This window comes from Rattus rattus, chromosome 13 (assembly GCF_011064425.1).
Source record: "Rattus rattus isolate New Zealand chromosome 13, Rrattus_CSIRO_v1, whole genome shotgun sequence".
Classification (NCBI taxonomy): Eukaryota; Metazoa; Chordata; class Mammalia; order Rodentia; family Muridae; genus Rattus; species Rattus rattus.
In genome coordinates this window covers 33,205,470-33,226,008 of record NC_046166.1, presented here as the reverse complement: position 1 = coordinate 33,226,008, position 20,539 = coordinate 33,205,470, and positions in this window count along the sequence as shown.

Here is a 20,539-nt window from a genome sequence, read left to right as displayed (position 1 = left end):
GGATCCAGCTATACATCTCTTGGGCATATACCCAAAAGATGCCCCAACATATAACAAAGACACGTGTTCCACTATGTTCTTAGCAGCCTTATTTATAATAGCCAGAAGCTGGAAAGAACCCAGATGCCCTTCAAGAGAGGAATGGATACAGAAAATGTGGTACATCTACACAATGGAATATTACTCAGCTATCAAAAACAATGACTTTATGAAATTCCTAGCCAAATGTTTGGAACTGGAAAATATCATCCTGAGTGAGGTAACCCAATCACAGAAAAACACACATGGTATGCACTCATTGATAAGTGGCTATTAGCCCAAATGCTTGAATTACCCTAGTTGCCTAGAACAAATGAAACTCAAGACGGATGATCAAAATGTGAAGGCTTCACTCCTTCTTTAAAAGGGGATCAAGAATAGAGAATAGAGGGAATAGAGAGGCAAAGATTAAAACAGAGACTGAAGGAACACCCATTCAGAGCCTGCCCCACATGTGGCTCATACATATACAGCCACCCAATTAGACAAGATGGATGAAGCAAAGAAGTGCAGACCGACAGGAACCGGATGTAGATCTCTCCTGAGAGACACAGCCAGAATACAGCAAATACAGTGGTGAATGCCAGCATCAAACCACTGAACTGAGAACAGGACCCCCATTGAAGGAATCAGAGAAAGAACTGGAAACCTTGAAGGGGCTCGAGACCCCATATGAACAACAATGCCAAGCAACCAGAACTTTCAGGGACTAAGCCACTACCTAAAGAGTATACATGGACTGACTCTGGGCTCTGACCTCATAGGTAGCATTGAATATCCTAGTAAGAGCACCAGTGGAAGGGGAAGCCCTGGGTCCTGCTAAGACTGAACCCCCAGTGAACTAGACTGTTGGGGGGAGGGCAACAAGGGGGGAGGGTGGGGGAGGGTGAGGGATTAGGGGGATGTTCGCCCGTAAACCGGGAAAGAAAAAACACTCGAAATGTAAATAAGAAATACTCAAATTAATAATAAAAAAATAGTGTTTGCTGACAAGAGCCTGATATTGCTGTCTCCTGAGATGCTCTGTCAGAGACTGACAAATACAGAAGCAGATTCCCATAGTCAACCATTGAACTGAGCAGGGGATCCCCAATGGAGTAATTAGAGAAAGGACTGAAGGAACTGAAATGGTTTCCATCCTCATAAGAAGAGCAACAATATGAACCAAATGGAACTCCTACAGCTCCCAGGGACTAAACCACCATTTCAAGACTACACACGGATGGACTTATGGCTCCAGCTGCGTATGTTGCAGAGGATGGCTTTGTCAGGCATCAATGGGAGGAGAGGACTTTGGTCCTGTAAGGCTCGATGCCCTAGTGTAGGGGAATGTCAGGGCAGATAGGTAGGAGGGAGTGGTGAATGAATTGGAGAAGTACCCTCATAGAAGCAGGTGGCAAAAGTGGACTTCTGGAGGAGAAATTGAGAAAGGGGATAACATTTGAAATTAAATAAAAATGATCCAATTGAAGAAAAAGTTTTCACCTTAAAAGTCATAGTTTTCTTTGTCTTTTTAATTAACACTACATTGATAGGATTCCTGTATAAAAGTAGAATAAGTGGAATCATTAAAAGATTCAGAGTTCATATGAGGAAGACTTCCCAGGAAATGCTTAAGAAGAGAGAGAAAAATGTTAAAAATGGTGGAATAATTATAAGTCTATGTGCAGCTATAGCCAAAGTTGATAGAATTTGACACCATGAATAAAGATCAGTATTCATTGTTAAGTGAAAGAACCCAGTCTGAAATGGTTGCATGCTGTGAAATTTCATGTTGTATTCAAGAAGAGACAATAAAAAGGAAAAAAAATGTACATGTTGAAAATTTGTTGAGAGAGGAAAACCACAATTCTTCAACACCTTCTATGTGCCCCAAGAAAAGTGACACCCATACCGAGACTACAGCATGGAAAATTGTTTAAGTATACAGTGGAGAATTTGAAGCAACATTAAGTTTAGTTGCTCAAGCTCAGTAGTCGTAGGCATATTTACAGTATAAATACAATTGATATAATAAGACAAACAATTTCATGTTTGTAGCCTTTCTTATAAAAAGGCAATCTCAGTAATTTTATGAAATAAATTAAAATCAGAAAAACAGTAATTGAAAGCTTTCTTACAAACTATTTTTGCTGTGGTCATCAAAATTCTCAGTGGAATCAAAAACAAGGGTGAAACTAGCCAGAAGAATCTGAAAAGAGTAAATAACTGATTGAAACTTTGTGTCTTGTGGCTCTTGGAACCCAAACCAGGCATTGCATAAAAATTAAGGAACTCTAAAAAATGTTTTATTTGGTCTATATCAGTATTGCTACTTTAATAATGGCAAAAGTGCTCTTTTTATGAATATTTCAATAGTAAACTGTTTCTAAACACAGTTTAAACAAAATTATGAATAGTAATTCTCTTAAATATTATCATGACTCTACAAATAAGATAGCAGGTTTAAAGTGTGTCTTTTATGGAATGAGGCATGAAATGCCTCACAGTTTATATAAAGTATATATGAGTGTGTGTGTGTGTGTGTGTGTGTGTGTGTGTGTGTGTGAGAGAGAGAGAGAGAGAGAGAGAGAGAGAGAGAGAGAGAGAGAGGATAGAATAATCTAAGCAGAGTTCTCTTTTAAAATTGTCCAATTCAAATGATCTAATAGAATTCATTTTGCATGATTAAATCTGGAAGAATTTTCATTTTTTTCTGGTGCCAAAATCAAGACACCAGGAAAAAGTATCATTTTCAAAGGGAAAGGGAAATAACCCAGATAGTTACATAAAAGACCCATGTTTCTGAGCAACAGAGAGCAAATCAGAAAATAAAATATTAGATGAAAACTTGACACAATAGCTGCTTTAGAAGGCTTAAGAAACATCTACATATTCAAGTTGGGCATTCATTCAGTCTCTTCTAGTCAGCTTTGGCTGTCACCTAGGCATAGCCCGGTTATCTAAGACTCAATTGGGAGATTTCTCTGATCAAGTTAGCAAATGGGCATATCTGTGGGGGATTTCTAATTAATGTAGGAGGACAGCGTATTGTGGGAGCTGTCAGTCCTGGGTGGGTGAGCCTGCCTTGTATAGGAAAGGTACCTGACCATGAGATCAGAAGCAAGCCAGTGAGCAGATGTACTGATAGTTCTGGTGTTTTGTTTCTGCTTTGAGTTCCAGGCTTGGTTTTCCCAATGATGGATGACAATCTGTAAACTAAAATAAATCCTTTCCTTCACAAGTTGCATTTGGTCAATGGTTTATCAGAGAAGGTAAATTAGAGTTCAGTCTTTCCCACTTGCTGAAAGAATCAGAATATCCGGTATAGATGTTTTTGCAGATATGAAATTACAACACAATAGCTTTACATGGTTTTTTAAAAAAATGAAAATCAGCTTTCCTTTGAATCCATTGTTCAGAAAATTATTTTCCCTTCATTGCTCAATTAACACTCAAAAGTACTTCAGTGTAAGTTTTGGAGAACATGAAATAATAATTCATAGGCCTTTGTGTAGATAGAAAGAGCTGTATATTTGAGAACACATTTATTACTCTCTCAATGACAGTATTTTATCAAGCACATTAATATGTTATTCATTGTACTAAATATTTAATAGAAGTCATTTTGTTGTATCAAAACTACCTGTCTCACTTTTGCTTCTGTTGCTTAACCAAAGGAACTCAAGGGTGAAATGGGTTTAACCTCAAAGTATCAGGTTACAAACCATCCTGGGAAAACCACATCTGAAGGAGCTTGAGAGAGATGTTGAAATTATACCAATGGTCAATACGCAAAGAGGAATGAATTATTGCATTCATACATGCATTTAGCTTAATTTCCCTATTCATATATAGTTCAGGATCCCCTGTCTAGGGATTGATATGGGTCTTCCCACTTAAATGGATACAATCAAGATAATTTCCCTATTGATACACTCACAAGATAATCTGATCTACAGCTTTCCCACATGCACACCTGCACATGCACACGCGCATACACATGCACACGCGCATACACAGAGAGAGAGAGAGAGAGAGAGAGAGAGAGAGAGAGAGAGAGAGAGAGAGAGAAAGGGAGGGAGGGACGGAGGGAGGAAGGGAGAGAGAGAGAGAGAGAGGAGGAGAGACAGAAAGAGAGACAAAGAAAACATAGAGTAATTCTATTAAAAATGAAGGAAATGGAAACATGCATTCATATTGATAGAGTGCAAAATGTATAGAATTGTTGAAGATGGAACAAAAAGAGAAAAAATGCAATTTTAATAGTTGCTTTCTGAGAGCACAATTTATATTCTCTTTGTCTTTAGTTCAGTATAGTATAATATTTTTGTTGTTTGTTTTAAAATAACCTTTCTAGAATAATCAGTCCGGGCAAGTATATTATAGTCATTGATGTATCTTACAAATGTCAAATTATAGCCCAATTCCATGAAGTTTCTTTCCCATGGATCTGCTCCCTGTGCCAGCAGTTAAAAGTGACTTGTAATTCCATGAATTGATATAAAGTTGGAAGTAAGAGATGATAACAGATTTATAATTATTCTTTTCTTCTTTGGTGGAGGTACTGATAGCAGTTCTTGTTTCCCAGTTCTTTTTCATTCCCTCTCATTCACTCATCCTTGTTCTTTTTCAAATTTTTAATTTCATGTTCCACTGATTGTTTTTACATACACTTTTAATATACTTTTTATTGCAATTTAAAATGCTGCTACCACCATAGTGTTCATTTCTCACAAGACTATATCAATAAAAAATGTTGCATAGAGATCCTAGGCAAGTAGCCTGTAATTTTGGACTATGCAACACATAGTTACCATATATTTAATTCACCAAAACGTTTTTTGTTTCTTACATTTATTAAAGTAAATTTTAAAAGCAAAAATCTGAAAATGTTAGTCCACATATTACAATACTTAGGAATTAGAACAGTCAAACATAAAGTAGTAGTTAATGTTTGAATATCTGCTGAACTGAACTGATCCGTTCTTTACATGAACAATAAGTTGTTTATCATATTCAACAACAATGGTATATTTAAAGATATTTAAATGATAGGAGTGGCTTCCAATGACAACCAATTTCACACTTGTTTAATGTTTGCCATATGGTTATACAGGTAAAAGTTTTCTCACCAGATGGTACATAGGGTAGCGCATTTATATCAAGTTTCTATAATCGTGAAGATAATATTTTTCAACAGTTTAAGTAACCTAACCTATGGTATTTTGTCAGAGAAGCCCATATTAGTTATGAGATTTCAGTACTGCGAAATTGTCTTTTCTCATAACTAAATATGGAAATGTATTTGAAACTCAATGATGCTTAGAAACTGATAAGAGTCCTGAGGCACGGGTTAGAAATTGATTGTCGACAGTAACAATTTGGTGATGACCCAGAAAAACAAAGGGAACATGTACAGAAACCTTCATTTTTCTGAGAAAATAAATGTGATCAAAAATAGAGGTGTTGAAATAGATATAGACCTTTAAAAGTATTTGGCAGTAGTAGATTGGAAACTGGTAAAAAGAATTCTTGTTATGAAGTGGTAAAAATCTTGCTGAAAGTTCTCTGTTCCAATATATCTTGTGTTCCAATATATTTACTGTCCTGTGTTGTGATTGAACAAATATTCAAGTATCTGATGATGTGTGCAAATGATGTCTTGAAGGAAGAGTCTGGCTCCTACAAACTGCTTATAGTAAATAAATGAATTTATAAGCATATTGAAAAATGGATTACTAGGGTAAACAAGAATCAGAGCTTGAATATTTGTACAATTCTCAGCCTATGTGTCTTAGGAGGATGACTTCAAAGACAATTAAATTAATGGATATGCCTCATATTTATCTTTTCTTTCTCTCTCTGCATCTCTCTGTCTCTGTCTGTTTCTAGGTCTCTCTATTTGTCGCTGTCTCCTCTCTCTCTCTCTGTGTGTGTGTGTGTGTGTGTGTGTGTGTGTGTAAGATTAATGATATTTTCATTATCTTCATTTCTGATGAGAATAATGAGAAAAGAAAGCTACAGAAGGAAAGAAAAATTAAAACGTATGCCATATGCAAGATTTGATAGGTAATATTAAATACATTTTACAATGACATAATTGATTTTTTAATTATCTCTCATATTGTGTAATTAAGTAATTGATCATCTAAATTCAAAAAAGCAAATATTCCAGTTACATAAATAAGATTGGCATTATCTGAAAAAATGTTTGTATACTTAGATAATGTAAACTAATTAAATGTTCTTGTTTTTTACATATAATAACTTAACGAATAGATAATTTTAACTTTTGTGTGCCTTCTGCCTCCTGTTGCTTCTTGTTTTTAAGGTTTATTTTTTATTTATTCATGTGTATGTGTATATGACTATAAGAATGTAGGTGTTCCCCATGTGTAAAGAGCTCATAGAGACTGGAGGAGGGCATCAGATCCTTGGGAAAGCAAGTTAATAGAATCGTGAGTATATGTGTGAGTGCTATTACTGAAAAAGCTGCTATGAATATAGTTGAGCATGTATCCTTGTGGGAGGCCTTTTGGGGTACGCACACATGATTGGCATAGCTGGATCTTGAGGTAGAAATATTTCCAATTTTCTGAGAGACCTCCAAATTGATTTGCAGAGGAGTTATAGAAGTTTGCAATCCCATCAGCCATGGAGGAGTAATACCCGTGTGTGACAACCTCTTTAGCATCTGCTGTTATTTGAGATTTTAAACTGACCCATTCTGAAGAATGTAAGGTGGAATATCAGAGTCATTTTGATTTGCATTTCCATTAAGACTAAGGAAATTGAATATTTCTTTAGGTGCTTCTTGGCCATTTAATATTCCTCTGTAGAGAGGCAGAAGGAACACCCATTCAGAGCCTGCCCCACATGTGGCTCATACATATACAGCCACCCAATTAGATAAGATGGATGAAGCAAAGAAGTGCAGGCCGACAGGAGCCGGATGTAGATCGCTCCTGAGAGACACAGCCAGAATACAGCAAATACATAGGCGAATGCCAGCAGCAAACCACTGAACTGAGAAAGGGACCCCCGTTGAAGGAATCAGAGAAAGGACTGGAAGAGCTTGAAGGGGCTCGAGACCCCATATGAACAACAATGCCAACCAACCAGAGCTTCCAGGAACTAAGCCACTACCCAAAGACTATACATGGACTGACCCTGGGCTCCAACCGCATAGGTAGCAATGAATAGCTTTGAAAGAGCACCAGTGGGATGGGAAGCCCTTGGTCCTGCCAAGACTGAACCTCCAGTGAATGTGATTGTTGGGGGGAGGGCGGTAATGGGGGGAGGATGGGGAGAGGAACACCCATATAGAGGGGGAGAGGGAGGGGTTAGGGAGCTGTTGGCCCAGAAACTGGGAAGGGGAATAACAATCGAAATGTAAATAAGAAATACTCAAGTTAATAAAGATAAAAAAAATTAAAAAAATATTCCTCTGTTGAGCATTCTCTGTTTAGTTCTGTAACCCAATTTTAATTGGCTTATTTGGATTGGTGGTATCTAAATACCTGAGTTCTTTCTATATTTTGGATATCAGCCTTCTCTCAGGTAGAGAGTTAGTGGAGATTGTCTTTTTTTATTGGATAATTCATTTATTTATATTTCAAATGTTATCCTCTTTCCCGATTTCCCTTTTGAAAAATCTCTATTCCATACTCTTGTCACCTGCTTATATAAGGGTGCTCCTCCCATTTAGCCACCTACTCCTGTCTTCCTGCCCTGGCATTTCCCTACACTGGAATTGAGCCTTCCCATTACCAAGGACCTCTCCTCCCATTGGTGTCACCCTCTGCTATATATGTGGCTGGAGCCATGGGTTACTCCATGTGTACTCTTTGGTTGGTGGTTTAGTCCCTGTGAGTTCTGGGGATTCTCGTTGGTTGATATAATTGTTCTTTCTATGGGTTACAAACCCCTTCAACTCCTTCATTCTTTTCTCTAATTCCTCAATTGGGGAGCCAGTGCTTAGTTTAATGGTTGGCTGTGAGTATCCACCTCTGTATTTGTCAGATTCTTTTAGAGCCTCCCAGGGACTAGTATATAAGGCTCTTGCCAGCAAGTACTTCTTGGCATCCACAATAGTGTCTGGGTTTGGAATCTGTATATGGGATGGATCCTAAGTGGAATAGTCTTAGGATGGCCTTTCATTCAGTCTGTACTCCACAATTTGTCTCTGCATTTCCTCTCTTATTTTGTTCCTCCTTCTAAGAAGGACTGAAGCATCTATGTTCTGGTCTTTCCTCTTCTTAAGCTCCATGAAGTCTGTGAATTATATTTTGGGTATTCTGAGCTTTTGGGCTATATCCATTTATCTGTAAGTGCATGCAACCTGTGTTCTTTTGTGACTGGGTTAGTTCAGCTCAGGATGATAATTCCAAATTTCATCCATTTGCCTAAAAATTTCATGAAGTCATGTACCCACACACCTATGGTCACTTGATCTTTGACAAAGGAACTAAAACCATCCAATGAAAAAGGACAGCACTGTCAACAAATGGTGCTTGTTCAACTGAAGTTCAGCATGTAGAAGAATATAAGTCAATCCATTCTCATCTCCTTATGCAAAGTTCAAGTCCAAGTGGATCAAGGACCTCCACATAAAACCAAATACACTGAAACTAATAGAGAGAAAGTAGGGAAGAGTCTTGAACACCTGGGCACAGAGGAAAATTTCCTGAACAAAACATGAACAGATTATGCTCTCAGATCAACAAACAACAAATGGAATGTCATAAAATTGTAAAGTTTTGTGAAGCAAAAGACACTGTAAATAGGACAAAATAGCATCCAACACATTGGGAAATGATCTTTTCCAAACCTTCATCCAATAGAGGGCTAATATCAAATATATACAAAGAACTCAAGTTAGACTCCAGAGAACCAAGTAAACCTATTAAAAATTGTAATCAAGAGCTAAACAAAGAATTCTCAACTGAGGAAAACAGAATCACTGAGAAGCACCTAAAGAAATGTTTAAAATCCTTAGTCAACAGGGAATTGAAAGCAAGCAAGCAAACAAACAAACAAACCTCACAGCAGTCAGAATGGCTAAGATCAAAAACTCAGGTGAGAGCAGATGCTGGTAAAGATATGGAGAAAGAGGAAAACTTCTGCATTATTTGTGGGATTCCAAGCTAGTACAACCACTATGGAAATCAGTCTGGTTGTTCCTCAGAAAATTGGACATAGTACTACCTGAGGACCCAGCTATACCACTATCTGGGCATATACCCAAAAGATGCTCTGATGTATAAAAAAGACAGATGCTCCACTATATTCCTAATTGCTTGCTTGCTTGCTTGCTTGCTTGCTTGCTTGCTTGCTTGCTTCCTTCCTTCCTTCCTTCCTTCCTTCCTTCCTTCCTTCCTTCCTTCCTTTCTTTCTTTCTTTCTTTCTTTCTTTCTTTCTTTCTTTCTTTCTTTCTTTCTTTCTTTTTTGTTCATCTTTATTAACTTGGGTACTTATTTACATTTAGATTGTTATTCCCTTTCCCGGTTTCAAGGCCAACATTCCCCTAACCCCTCTACCTCCCATTCTCTATGGATGTTCCCCTCCTCATCCTCCACCAATGACTGCCCTCCCCCCAACAATCACCTTAACTGGGGGTTCAGTCTTGGCAGGACCAAGGGCTTCCCCTTCCACTGGTGCTCTTATTAGGCTCTTCATTGCTACCTGTGAGGTTAGAGCCCAGGGTCAGTCCATGTATAGTCTTTGGATAGTGGCTTAGTCTGTGGAAGCTCTGGTTGGTTGGCATTGTTGTTCATATGATGTCTCAAGCCTCTTCAAGCTCTTTCAGTCCTTTCTCTGATTCATTCAACACTTTCTCAGTTTAGAGGTTTAATGCTGGCATTCGTCTATGTATTTGTTGTATTCTGGCTTTGTCCCTCAGGAGAGATCTACATCCGGTTCCTGTCGGCCTGCACTTATTTGCTTCATCCATCTTATCTAGTTTGGTGGCTGTATATGTATGGGCCACATGTTGGGTATGCTCTGAATGGGTGCTTCTTCTGCCTATGTTTTAAACTTTGCCTCTCTATTACCTCCCAAGGCTATTCTTGTTCCCCTTTTAAAGAAGGAGTGAAGCATTCACATTTTGGTTATCCTTGAGTTTCATGTGTTCTTTGCATCTAGGGTAATTTGAGCATTTGGGCTAATATCCATTTATCATTGATTGTATACCACGTGTGTTTTTCTGTGATAGGGTTACCTCATTCAGGATGATATTTTCCAGTTCCATCCATTTGCCTCTGAGTTTCAGAAAGTCACTGTTTTTGATAACAAAGTAATATTCCATTGTGTAGATGTACCACATTTTCTGTATCCATTCCTCTGCTGAGGGGCATCTAGGTTCTTTCCAGCTTCTGGCTATTATAAATAAGGCTGCTAGGTACATAGTGGAGCATGTGTCTTTGTTATATGTTGGGGCATCTTTTGGGTATATGCCCAAGAGTGGTATAGCTGGGTCCTCAGGTAGTTCAATGTCCAATTTTCTGAGGAACTTTCAGACTGATTCCCAGAGTGGTTGTACCAGTCTTCAATCCCATCAACAATGGAGGAGTGTTCCTCTTTCTCCACATCCTCGCCAGCATTTTCTGTAACCTGAGTTTTTGCTCCTAACCATTCTGACTGGTGTGAGGTGAAATCTCAGAGTTGTTTTGATTTGCATTTCCCTTATGACTAAAGAGATCATTTCTTTAGGTGTTTCTCAGCCATTCAGCATTCCTCAGGTGTGAATTCTTTTTTTAGTTCTGAACCCCATTTTTAAATAGGGTTATTTATCTCCCTGCAGTCTAACTTCTTGAGTTTTTTGTATATTTTCGATATAAGCCCTCGATCAATTGTCAAATGGGTAAAGATCTTTTCCCAGTCTGTTGGTTATCCTTTTGTACTAACTATAGTGTCCTTTGCCTTACAAAAGTTTTGCAGTTTTCATAAGATCCCATTTGTCTATTCTTGATCTTAGAGTTTAAGGCATTGTTGTTTTGTTCAGAAAATTTTCTCTAATGCCCATGTGTTCGAGATGCTTCCCCACATTTTCTTCTATTAGTTTGAGTGTATCTGGTTTGATGTGGAGGTCCTTGATCCACTTGGACTTAAGCTTTGTAGAAGGTAATAAGCATGGATTGATCTGCATTCTTCTACATGCTGACCTCCAGTTGAACCAGCACCACTTGCTGAAAATGATATTTTTTTCCATTGAATGGTTTTGGCTCAATTGTCAAAAATCAAGTGGGTTCATTTCTGGGTCTTCAATTCTATTCCTATTCTATTGTCTATCTGTCTGTCTCTGTACCAATACCATGTAGTTTTTCTCACTATTACTCTAATACTGCTTGAGTTCAGGGATAGTGATTCCCCATGAAGTCCTTTTATTGTTGAGGATAGTTTTAGCTATCCTGGGTTTTTTGTTATTCCAGATGAATTTGCAAATTGTTCTGTCTAACTCTCTGAAAAATTGGATTGGTATTTTGATGGGGATTGCATTGAATCTGTCGATTGTTTTTGGTAAAATGGCCATTTTTGCTATTAATCCTGCCAATCCATGAGCATGGGAGAACTTTCCATCTTCTGAGGTCTTCTTCAATTTCTTTCTTCAGAGGCTTGAAGTTTTTTTCAATACAGATCATTCACTTACTTTGTTAAAGTCACACTGATGCATTTTATATTATTTTGGACTATTATGAAGGGTGCCATTTCCCTAATTTCTTTCTCAGCTTGTTTCTCTTTTGTGTAGAGGAAGGCAACTGATTTATTTGAGTTAATTTTATACCCAGCCACTTTGCTGAAGGTGTTTATCAGTTTTAGTAGTTCTCTTTTGGGATCACTTACATATACTATCATATAATCTGCAAACAGTGATATTTTAACTTCTTATTTTACAATCTGTATCCCTTTCATCTCCATTTCTTGTCTGATTGCTCTGGCTAGAACTTCAAGAACTATGTTGAATAAGTAGGGAGAGAGTGGGCAGCCTTGTCTAGCCCATGATTGTAATGGGATTGATTCAAGTTTCTCTCCATTTAGTTTAATCTTACCTACTGGTTTGCTGTATATGGCTTTTACTATGTTTAGGTATGGGCCTTGAATTCTTATTCTTTCCAGGGCTTTTATCATGAAGTGGTGTTAAATTTTGTCAAATGCTTTCTCCGCATTTAATGAAATGATCATGTGGTTTTTATCTTTCAGTTTGTTTATGTAGTGGATTACATTGATGGTTCTCCGTATATTAAACCATCCCTTCATGCCTGCAATTAAGCCTACTTGATCGTGATGAATGATTGTTTTGATGTGCTCTTGGATTTGGTTTGCAAGAATTTTATTGAGTTTTTTTTTGCGTCGATATTCATAAGGGAAATTGGTCTGAAGTTCTCTTTCTTTGTTGGGTCTTTGTGTGGTATAGGTATAAGAGTAATTGTGGCTTCATAGATGGAATTCTGTAGCACTCCATCTGTTTAAATTTTGTGAAATAATTTGGATAGTATTGTTATGAGGTGTTCTATGTTCTTGATTTAACTTTGGTACCTGGTATCTCTCTAGGAAATTGTTGATTTCCTGCAGATTTTCAAGTTTTGTTGAATATAGGCTTTTATAGTAAGATCTGATGATTTTTTAATTTCCTCTGAATCTGTAGTTATGTCCCCCTTTTCATTTCTGATTTTGTTAATTTGGACACACTCTCTGTGTCCTCTCATTAGTCTGGCTAAGGGTTTATCTATTTTGTTGATTTTCTCAAAGAACCAACTTTTTTCTGTTGATAATTTCTATGGTCCTTTTTGTTTCTACTTGGTTGATTTTAGCTCTGAGTTTGATTATTTTCTGCCTTCTACTCCTCCTGGGTATATTTGCTTTTTTTTCTTCTAGAGCTTTTAGGTGTGCAATCAAGCTGCTGATATTTGCTCTCTCCTGTTTCTTTCTGCAGGCACTCAGAGCTATGAGTTTTCCTCTTTGCATAGCTTTCATTGTGTCCCATAAGTTCGGATATGTTGTACCTTCATTTTCATCATATTGTAAGAAGTCTTTAATTTCTTTCTTTATTTCTTCCTTCACCAGGTTATCATTGAGTAGAGCATTGTTCAACATCCATGTATATGTGGGCGTTTTTCACTCATTTTTATTGAAGATTAGCTTTAGTCTGTAGTGGTCTGATAGGACAGATGGGATTATTTCTATCTTTCTGTATCTATTGAGGCCTGTTTTATGACCAGTTTTTTGGTCAATCTTGGAGAAAGTACCATGATGTGCTGAGAAGAAGGTATATCCTTTTTTTTTAAAGGATAGAATGCTCTATAAATATCTGTTAAGTCCATTTGGTTCATGACTTCTCTTAGTCTGTCTATGTGTCTGTTTAATTTCTGTTTCCATGATCTGTCCATTGATAACAGTGGGGTGTTGAAAACCCCTCCTATTATTATGTGAGGTGCAATGTGTGCTTTGAGCTTTAGTAAGGTTTCTTTTATGTATGTAGGTGCCCTTATATTTGGAACATAGATATTTATGATTGATAGTTCATCTTGGTGAATTTTTCCTTTTATGAATATGCAGTGTCCTTCCTTATCCTTTTTGATGACTTTTAGTTGAAAATCAATTTTATTTGATATTAGAATGGTTACTCCAGCTTGCTTCTTCAGACCATTTGCTTGGAAATTTGTTTTCCCGTCGTTTATTTTGAGGGATTGTCTGTCTTTTTTGCTGAGGTGTGCTTCCTGTAGTCAGTAGAAGGCAGGGTTCTATTTGCATATCCTGTTTGTTAATCTATGTCTTTATATTGGGGAGTTGAGTCCACTGATGTTGAGAGATATTAAGGAAGAGTGATTGTATATAGTATTGTATATAGTATATAGTATATAGTATTTGGAAGTGAGATTTTGTTTCTGTGCTTGTCTTCTCTTTGTTTTGTTGCCATGATGATTAGTTCCTTGCTTTTGCTAGAGTGTACCTTGCCTCCTTATGATGAGCGTTTCCACTTATTATACTTTGTAGGGCTGGATTTGTAGAAAGATATTGTGTAAATTTGGTTTTGTCATGGAGTATCTTGGTTTCTCCATCTATGTTTATTGAGAGTTTTACTGGAAAACAGTAACCTGGGCTGGCATTTGTGTTCTCTTAGGGTCTGTATGTTATCTGTCCAGGATCTTCTGGCTTTCATAGTCTCTGGAAAGAAGTCTGGTGTAATTCTGATAGGTCTGCCTTTATATGTTACTTGACCTTTTTCCCTTACTGCTTTTAATATTCTTTTGTTGTTTTGTGCATTTGGTGTTTTGACTACTATGTGAAGGGAGGAGTTTCTTTTCTGGTCCAATCTATTTGGAGTTCTGTAGGCTTCTACTATGTTTATGGGTATCTCTTTCTTTAGGTTAGGGAAGTTTTCTTCTATGATTTTGTTGAAGATATTTACTGGTTCTTTGAGCTGTAGTCTTCACTCTCTTCTATACCTATTCTCCTTAGGTTTGATCTTCGCATTGAGTCCTGGATTTTCTGTATGTTTTGGACCAGTAGCCTTTTCCGTTTTACCTTATCTTTGACAATTGTTTCAATGATTTCTATGGAATCTTCTGCTCCCGAGATACTTTCTTCTATCTCTTGTATTCTGTTGTTGATACTTGTATCTACGGCTCCTTGTTTCTTCCTTTGGTTTTCTATATTGAGGGTTGTCTCCCTTTGTGCTTTCTTTATTGCTTCTATTTCAATTTTTAATTCTGTTAACACCTGTTTCATTGTGTTTCCTGTAATTCTTTCAGGTTTTTTTTGTGATTCCTCTCTATAGGCTTCTCCTTGTTTATTTATATTTTCCTGCATTTCTCTAAGGGTGTTCTTTATGTCTTTCTTGAAGTCCTCCATCATCATGATCAAATGTGATTTAAAATCAACATCTTGCTTTTTTGGTGTGTTTGGATATTCAGTGTTTGCTTTGGTGGGAGAATTGGGCTCCGATGATGCCTTGTAGTCTTGGTTTCTGTTTCTTGGGTTTTTGTGATTGCCTCTCGCCATCAGGTTGTCTCTGGTCTTACCTTGTTCTGCTATTTCTGACAGTGGCTAGACCGTCCTATAAGCCTGTGTATGAGGAGTGCTGTAGACCTGTTTTCCTGTTTTCTTTCAGCCAGTTATGGGGACAGAGTGTTCTGCTTTCTGGCGTGTAGTCTTTCCTGTCTCCTGGTCTTCAGCTGTTCCTGTGGGCATGTGTCCTAAGTCTACCATGCAGGTTGCTTAGAGCAGAAATGTTGGTCTTACCTGTGTTTCTGGGGGTGAAGTTGCTCCTTGGGGGCTGCTTTTGATCTCTCTATGAGGATGACAACCAGGAGGCTTGTGTTGCCTTTTCCTGGGGCCCAGTGCCCCAAGTTCCCAGATGGTGTTAGGTGTTTTCCTCTGGAGTCAGACATGTGGGCAGAGGGTAGTCTCTTCTGGCTTCCCAGGCGTGTTTGCCCCTCTGAAGGTTTAGCTCTCCCTCCCATGGGATTTGGGTGCAGGGTGCTGTTGACAGGGTCCCTTCAACTCTGGGCAGTGTCTGGACTGCAGGGGACCTTCTGCTTGAGTGCCACTATCTTCCAAGTCCCAGAGGCCCTATACAGTTTCTTCTTGGGCCAGGGATGTGGGCAGGGGTGGGCGGTATTGGTGGTCTCTCTAGCTCTGCAGTCTCAGGAGTGTCCACTACTCTGGGTGGTGAGCTCTCTCTCCCCAGGGGTTTGGTAGCAGGGGGCTGTGGACCGGGTTCAGCGAGGTTCATTCTCCAGCTAAAAACTGAAGTGTCCGGTCCCAGAGGAATTTTGCCTCTGTGTTCCTGAGGCCAGCAGACAGGCCTGTTAGAGCAGAAAAATTGGTCTTACCTGTGGTCCTGCAGCTCTCACCTTATGTACAATAGCCAGAGCTGGATAGAACCCAGATGTCCTTCAATGGAAGATGAATACAGAAAATGTTGTACATTTACACAATGTAGAACTACTCATCTATTAAACACAATGACTTCATGAAATTCTTTGATCTTTTTGTAATAAGTAGGTTGCTATTTTGTCCCGATGATGGTGTCCTTTTACTTAGAGACAGTTTTCAGTTTCATGATGTCCCATTTATTAATTCTTGCCATTAGTGCCTAAGGCATTGGTGTTCTATTCAGAAAATTGTTTCCCGTCCACGGAGGTCAACGCTATTCCCCACTTTCTGTTCTATTAGATTAAGTGTGTCTGGTTTTATGTTGAGGTCTTTGATCCGTATGGATGTGCGTTTTGTGCAGGACAATTATGGATCAATATGTATTCTTCTACATGCTGACACTCAGTTAGACCAGACTCTATTTGTTGAAGTAGTTCTCCATTTTCCAATATATGGTTTTGGCTTCTTTGTCAAAAATCAATTTTCCATAGGTGTGTGGGTTTATTTCTGTGGCTTTGATTCAATTCCATTGATCTTCCTGTCTGTTTCTATACTGATACCACGAAGTTGTTAATATTATTTCTCTGTAGTACAGCCTGAAATTGGGAATAGTGATACCTCCAGAAGGTCTTTTATTGTTCAAGCTTGTTTTAGCTATCCTGGCTATTTTTGTTTTTCCATATGATGTTCAGGAATATTCTTTCAAGATCTGTGAAGAATTTTGTTGGAATTTTGATTGGGACTGCATTGAATCTGTACATTGCTTTTGGAAAGATGGCTGTATTAACTAATATTAGCCCTACAGATCCATAAGCATGGGAAATCTTCCCACCTTCTGATATCTTTCTCAGTTTCTTTCTTCAGAGACATTAAGTTCTTCTGGTAGGGATTTGTTACTTTTTGGGTAAAGTTACCCCAAGGTATTCATGCTATTTGTGGCTATTGTAAAGGGTAGAAGGGTATTATTTTCCTAAGTTATCAGCCCATTAACACTTGTGTAGAGGAGAGCTACTGATTTCTTTGAGTTAATTTTGTATCCACCCACTTTGCTGAAGGTGTTTTTCCACTGTAAAAAACTCTGGTATAAATTTTAGGGTTACTTATCTATACTGTAAAATCACCATGGAATAGTGATACTTTGATTTGTTCCTTTTCAATTTATATCCCCTTGATCTTTTTAGTTGTCTTATTGCTCTAGCTAGAACTTCAAGTACTACATTAAAGACCTGTGGGAAGAATTCACTGCTTTGTTTCAGTAGAAAGAAATGCTTTTAGTTTCTTTCCGGTTAATTTGATGTGTCTACTGCTTGCTGTATATTGCCTTTATTATATTTAACCGTGTTCCTTATTTCCCTGCTTTCTCCAATACTTTTATCATGAACAGATATTGGATTTTGTCAAATAGCTTTTCAGCATCTTCTGAGATTATCAGGTATGACATTTTTTTTTAGTTTGTTTATAGGGTGGATTGTGTTGAAGGAATTTTATATATTGAACTACACCTGCAACCCTGTGGTGAAGCCTAGTTTATCATGGTGGATGATGTCTTCAATTTGTTCATGGATTAAGTTTGTGAGTATTTTATTAAGCATTTTTCATCAATGTTCATGACAGAAAATGGTCTGACATTATCTTTCTTCTTTTAAATCTTTGTGTGGTTTAGTACCAGAGTGACTTTGGCTTCATAGAATGAATTTGTCAGTGTTCATTTTGTTCCTATTTTGTGGAGTAGTTTGAGGACTACTGGCATTAGCTTTTCTTTGAAAGTCTGGTAGAATTCTGCATTAACATCATCTAGCTTAGGACCTTATTGGTGGGGGAGGGAGTTGGAAGAATTTAATGAGTTCTTGTATTTCCTTAGGGGTTATGGGACTATTCAGATAAGTTACCTGACCTTGATTTGGCTTTAATAATTAGTATCTGTCTAGAAAATCTTCCATTTCATTTAGATTTTCCAATTTTGTGGAGTATAGAGTACAGGCTTTTGAAACAGATATAATGATTCTTTGAATAACCTCAGTGTTTGTTGTTATATTTCCCTTTTCATGTTTGATTTTCTTAATTTCTGTACTGTCTCTCTGCCTTTTAGTTAGGTTGGTTAAGGGATAATCTACCTTGTTGATTTTCTCAAAGAACTAGCTCTCGGTTTCATTGGTTCTCTGTTTCTAATTGACAGATTTCAGATGCAGTTTGATTATTTTCTGCTGTGTGATTATTTTCTGGTGTGTTTGCTTCTTCTTCCTCCTCCTGCTCCTCCTCCTCCTCCTCCTCCTCCTCCTCCTCCTTCTCCTCCTCCTGCTCCTGCTCCTGCTCCTGCTCCTGCTCCTGCTCCTGCTCCTGCTCCTCCTCCTCCTCCTCCTCCTTCCCCCCCTTCCCCCTCCCCCTCTTCCTCCCCCTCTGCCTCCCCCCCCCCTCCCTCCCCTCCTCCTCCTCCTCTTCTTCTTCTTCTTCTTCTTCTTCTTCTTCTTCTTCTTCTTCTTCTTCTTCTTCTTCTTCTTCTTCTTCTTCTTCTTCTTCTTTTTCTAAAGCCTTCAGATGTGTTTTTAATTATCTATTCTGATAACTTTCCAATTTCATTGAGGGCATTTATTACAATGAACTTTCCTCTTAGCACTGCTTTCATAGTGTCCCGTACATTTGGGTATGTTATGCCCTCATTTTCATGGAATTCTTATAAGTCTTTGTTTGTTTGTTTGTTTAATTCTTTATTCCCTCAGGTAAGCAGAGAGTTGTTTAGTTTATGTGAGTATGTAGACTTTCTGTTGTTGCTGTTGTTGTTGGAGTCCATCTTTAACACATGGTGATCTGAAAAGATGCATGGGGTTATTTTAATGTCCTTGTATCTGTTGAAGTTTGTTTTGTGTCCAATTATGTGATCAATTTTTTAGAAGGTTTCATGAAGTGCTCAGAAAAAGATATATTCTTTTGTGTTTGAGTGGAATCTTCTAGAGATATCTGTTAAGTCCATTTGAATCATAACTTCTGATAGCTTCATTATTTTTCTGTTTAGATTCCGTTTCAATTACCTATCCATTGGTGACAGAGGGGTATTGAGGTCTCCTACTATTAATGTGTGGTATTCAATGTGTGATGTAAGATTCAGTAATTTTCCTATGGTAAATGTTTTTGCCCTTACATCTGGGGCATAGACATTCAAAATTGAGATGTCTTCTTGGTGGAGTTTTCTTTGATGAGTATGACATGACATTCCCTGTCTCTTTTGATTACTTTCAGGTGAAAGTCTACTTTATTACATATTAGGATGGCTACTCTAATATTTTTTAGGTTCATTTGCTTGGAAAAACTTTTTCCAGCTCTTTATACTGAGACAATTACTATCTTTGTTGCTCAGATATATTTCTTATATACAGCAGAAAAATGGTTCTGTTTATCCACCCATTCTGTTAGCCTGTGTCTTTTTACTGGGCAATTCAATCAATTGATAATGAGAGATATAAATGACAAATTATTGGTACTTGCTGTTATTTTGATGGTGGTAGTGTTTAAGTGTGTGTTTGTGCGTGCGCACGCACACGCGTGCACGCGCACATGTGTGTGTGTGTGTGTGTGCATGTGTGCACACATGCAAAGATGCATGCATTTCTTTCTTATTGGTTGTAAATGTCTGAAATGATTCATTTCATTTTTGTTTTTGTTTTGTTTTGTTTTGTTTTGAGTATAGTTAGCTTTAGCCTCATTGGGTTGGAGTTTTCCTTTTAGTTTCCCCTGTAGGACTGGGTTAGTGTAAAGTTATTGTTTGATTTGGTTTTGTTGTGGCATATCTTATTTTCTCTGTCTATGGTGATTGGAAGTTTTGCTGGGTGTAGTAGTTTGTGCTGATATTTAGGTTCTCTTAAGTAAGAACCTTCTGCCTAGGCTTTTCTAGCATTTAGAATCTCAGAAGAGAAATGGGGTGTAATTCTGATAGGCCTGTCTTTATGTGACACTTGGCCTTTTCCCCTTGTTCTTAAAATTCCTTTTTAAGAATATTAAATATTTAGTATGTTGATTATTATGCGGTGGGAAAATATTCTTTTCTTGTCCAATCTGTTTGGTGATCTCCAAGCTTCTTGTACCTTTACAGGCATGTCTTTCATTAAGTTAGGAATATGGCCTTCTTTGATTTTGTTGAAAATATGTTTTGGGTTTTGAGCTGGGATTCTTCCCTTTTTATTCTTCTTAGGTTTGTTATTTTCATAGTATCCCAAATTTCATAAACTTTGTAGATTTTGGATTTTCTTTGACTGATATATTGATTTCTTCTATTGCATTTCTTACACCTGAGATTGTCCCTTTCATCTCCTGTATTCTGTTGGTGATGCTTATGTCTGTAGTTCCTTTTTTCTTTACTGTTTTCCATCTCCAGGATTGCCTCAGTTTGTGTTTTCTTTATTGCTTTCATTTCCCTTTTCCGGTCTTAGACAATTTTATTCATATCCTTCACCTGTTTGGTTGCAATTTTCCTGTATTTAACTATATTGATTTGTTTCCTCTTTTAATGCTTCTACCTTTTGAATGTATTTTCCTGTATTTCCTTAAGAGATTTATTCATTTCTTCTTCCAAGGCCTCTATCACTGTTGTAATACTGGATTTAAGATCCTTTTTTTTGTGTTTCAGTTTCATTAGGTTATCCATAATATG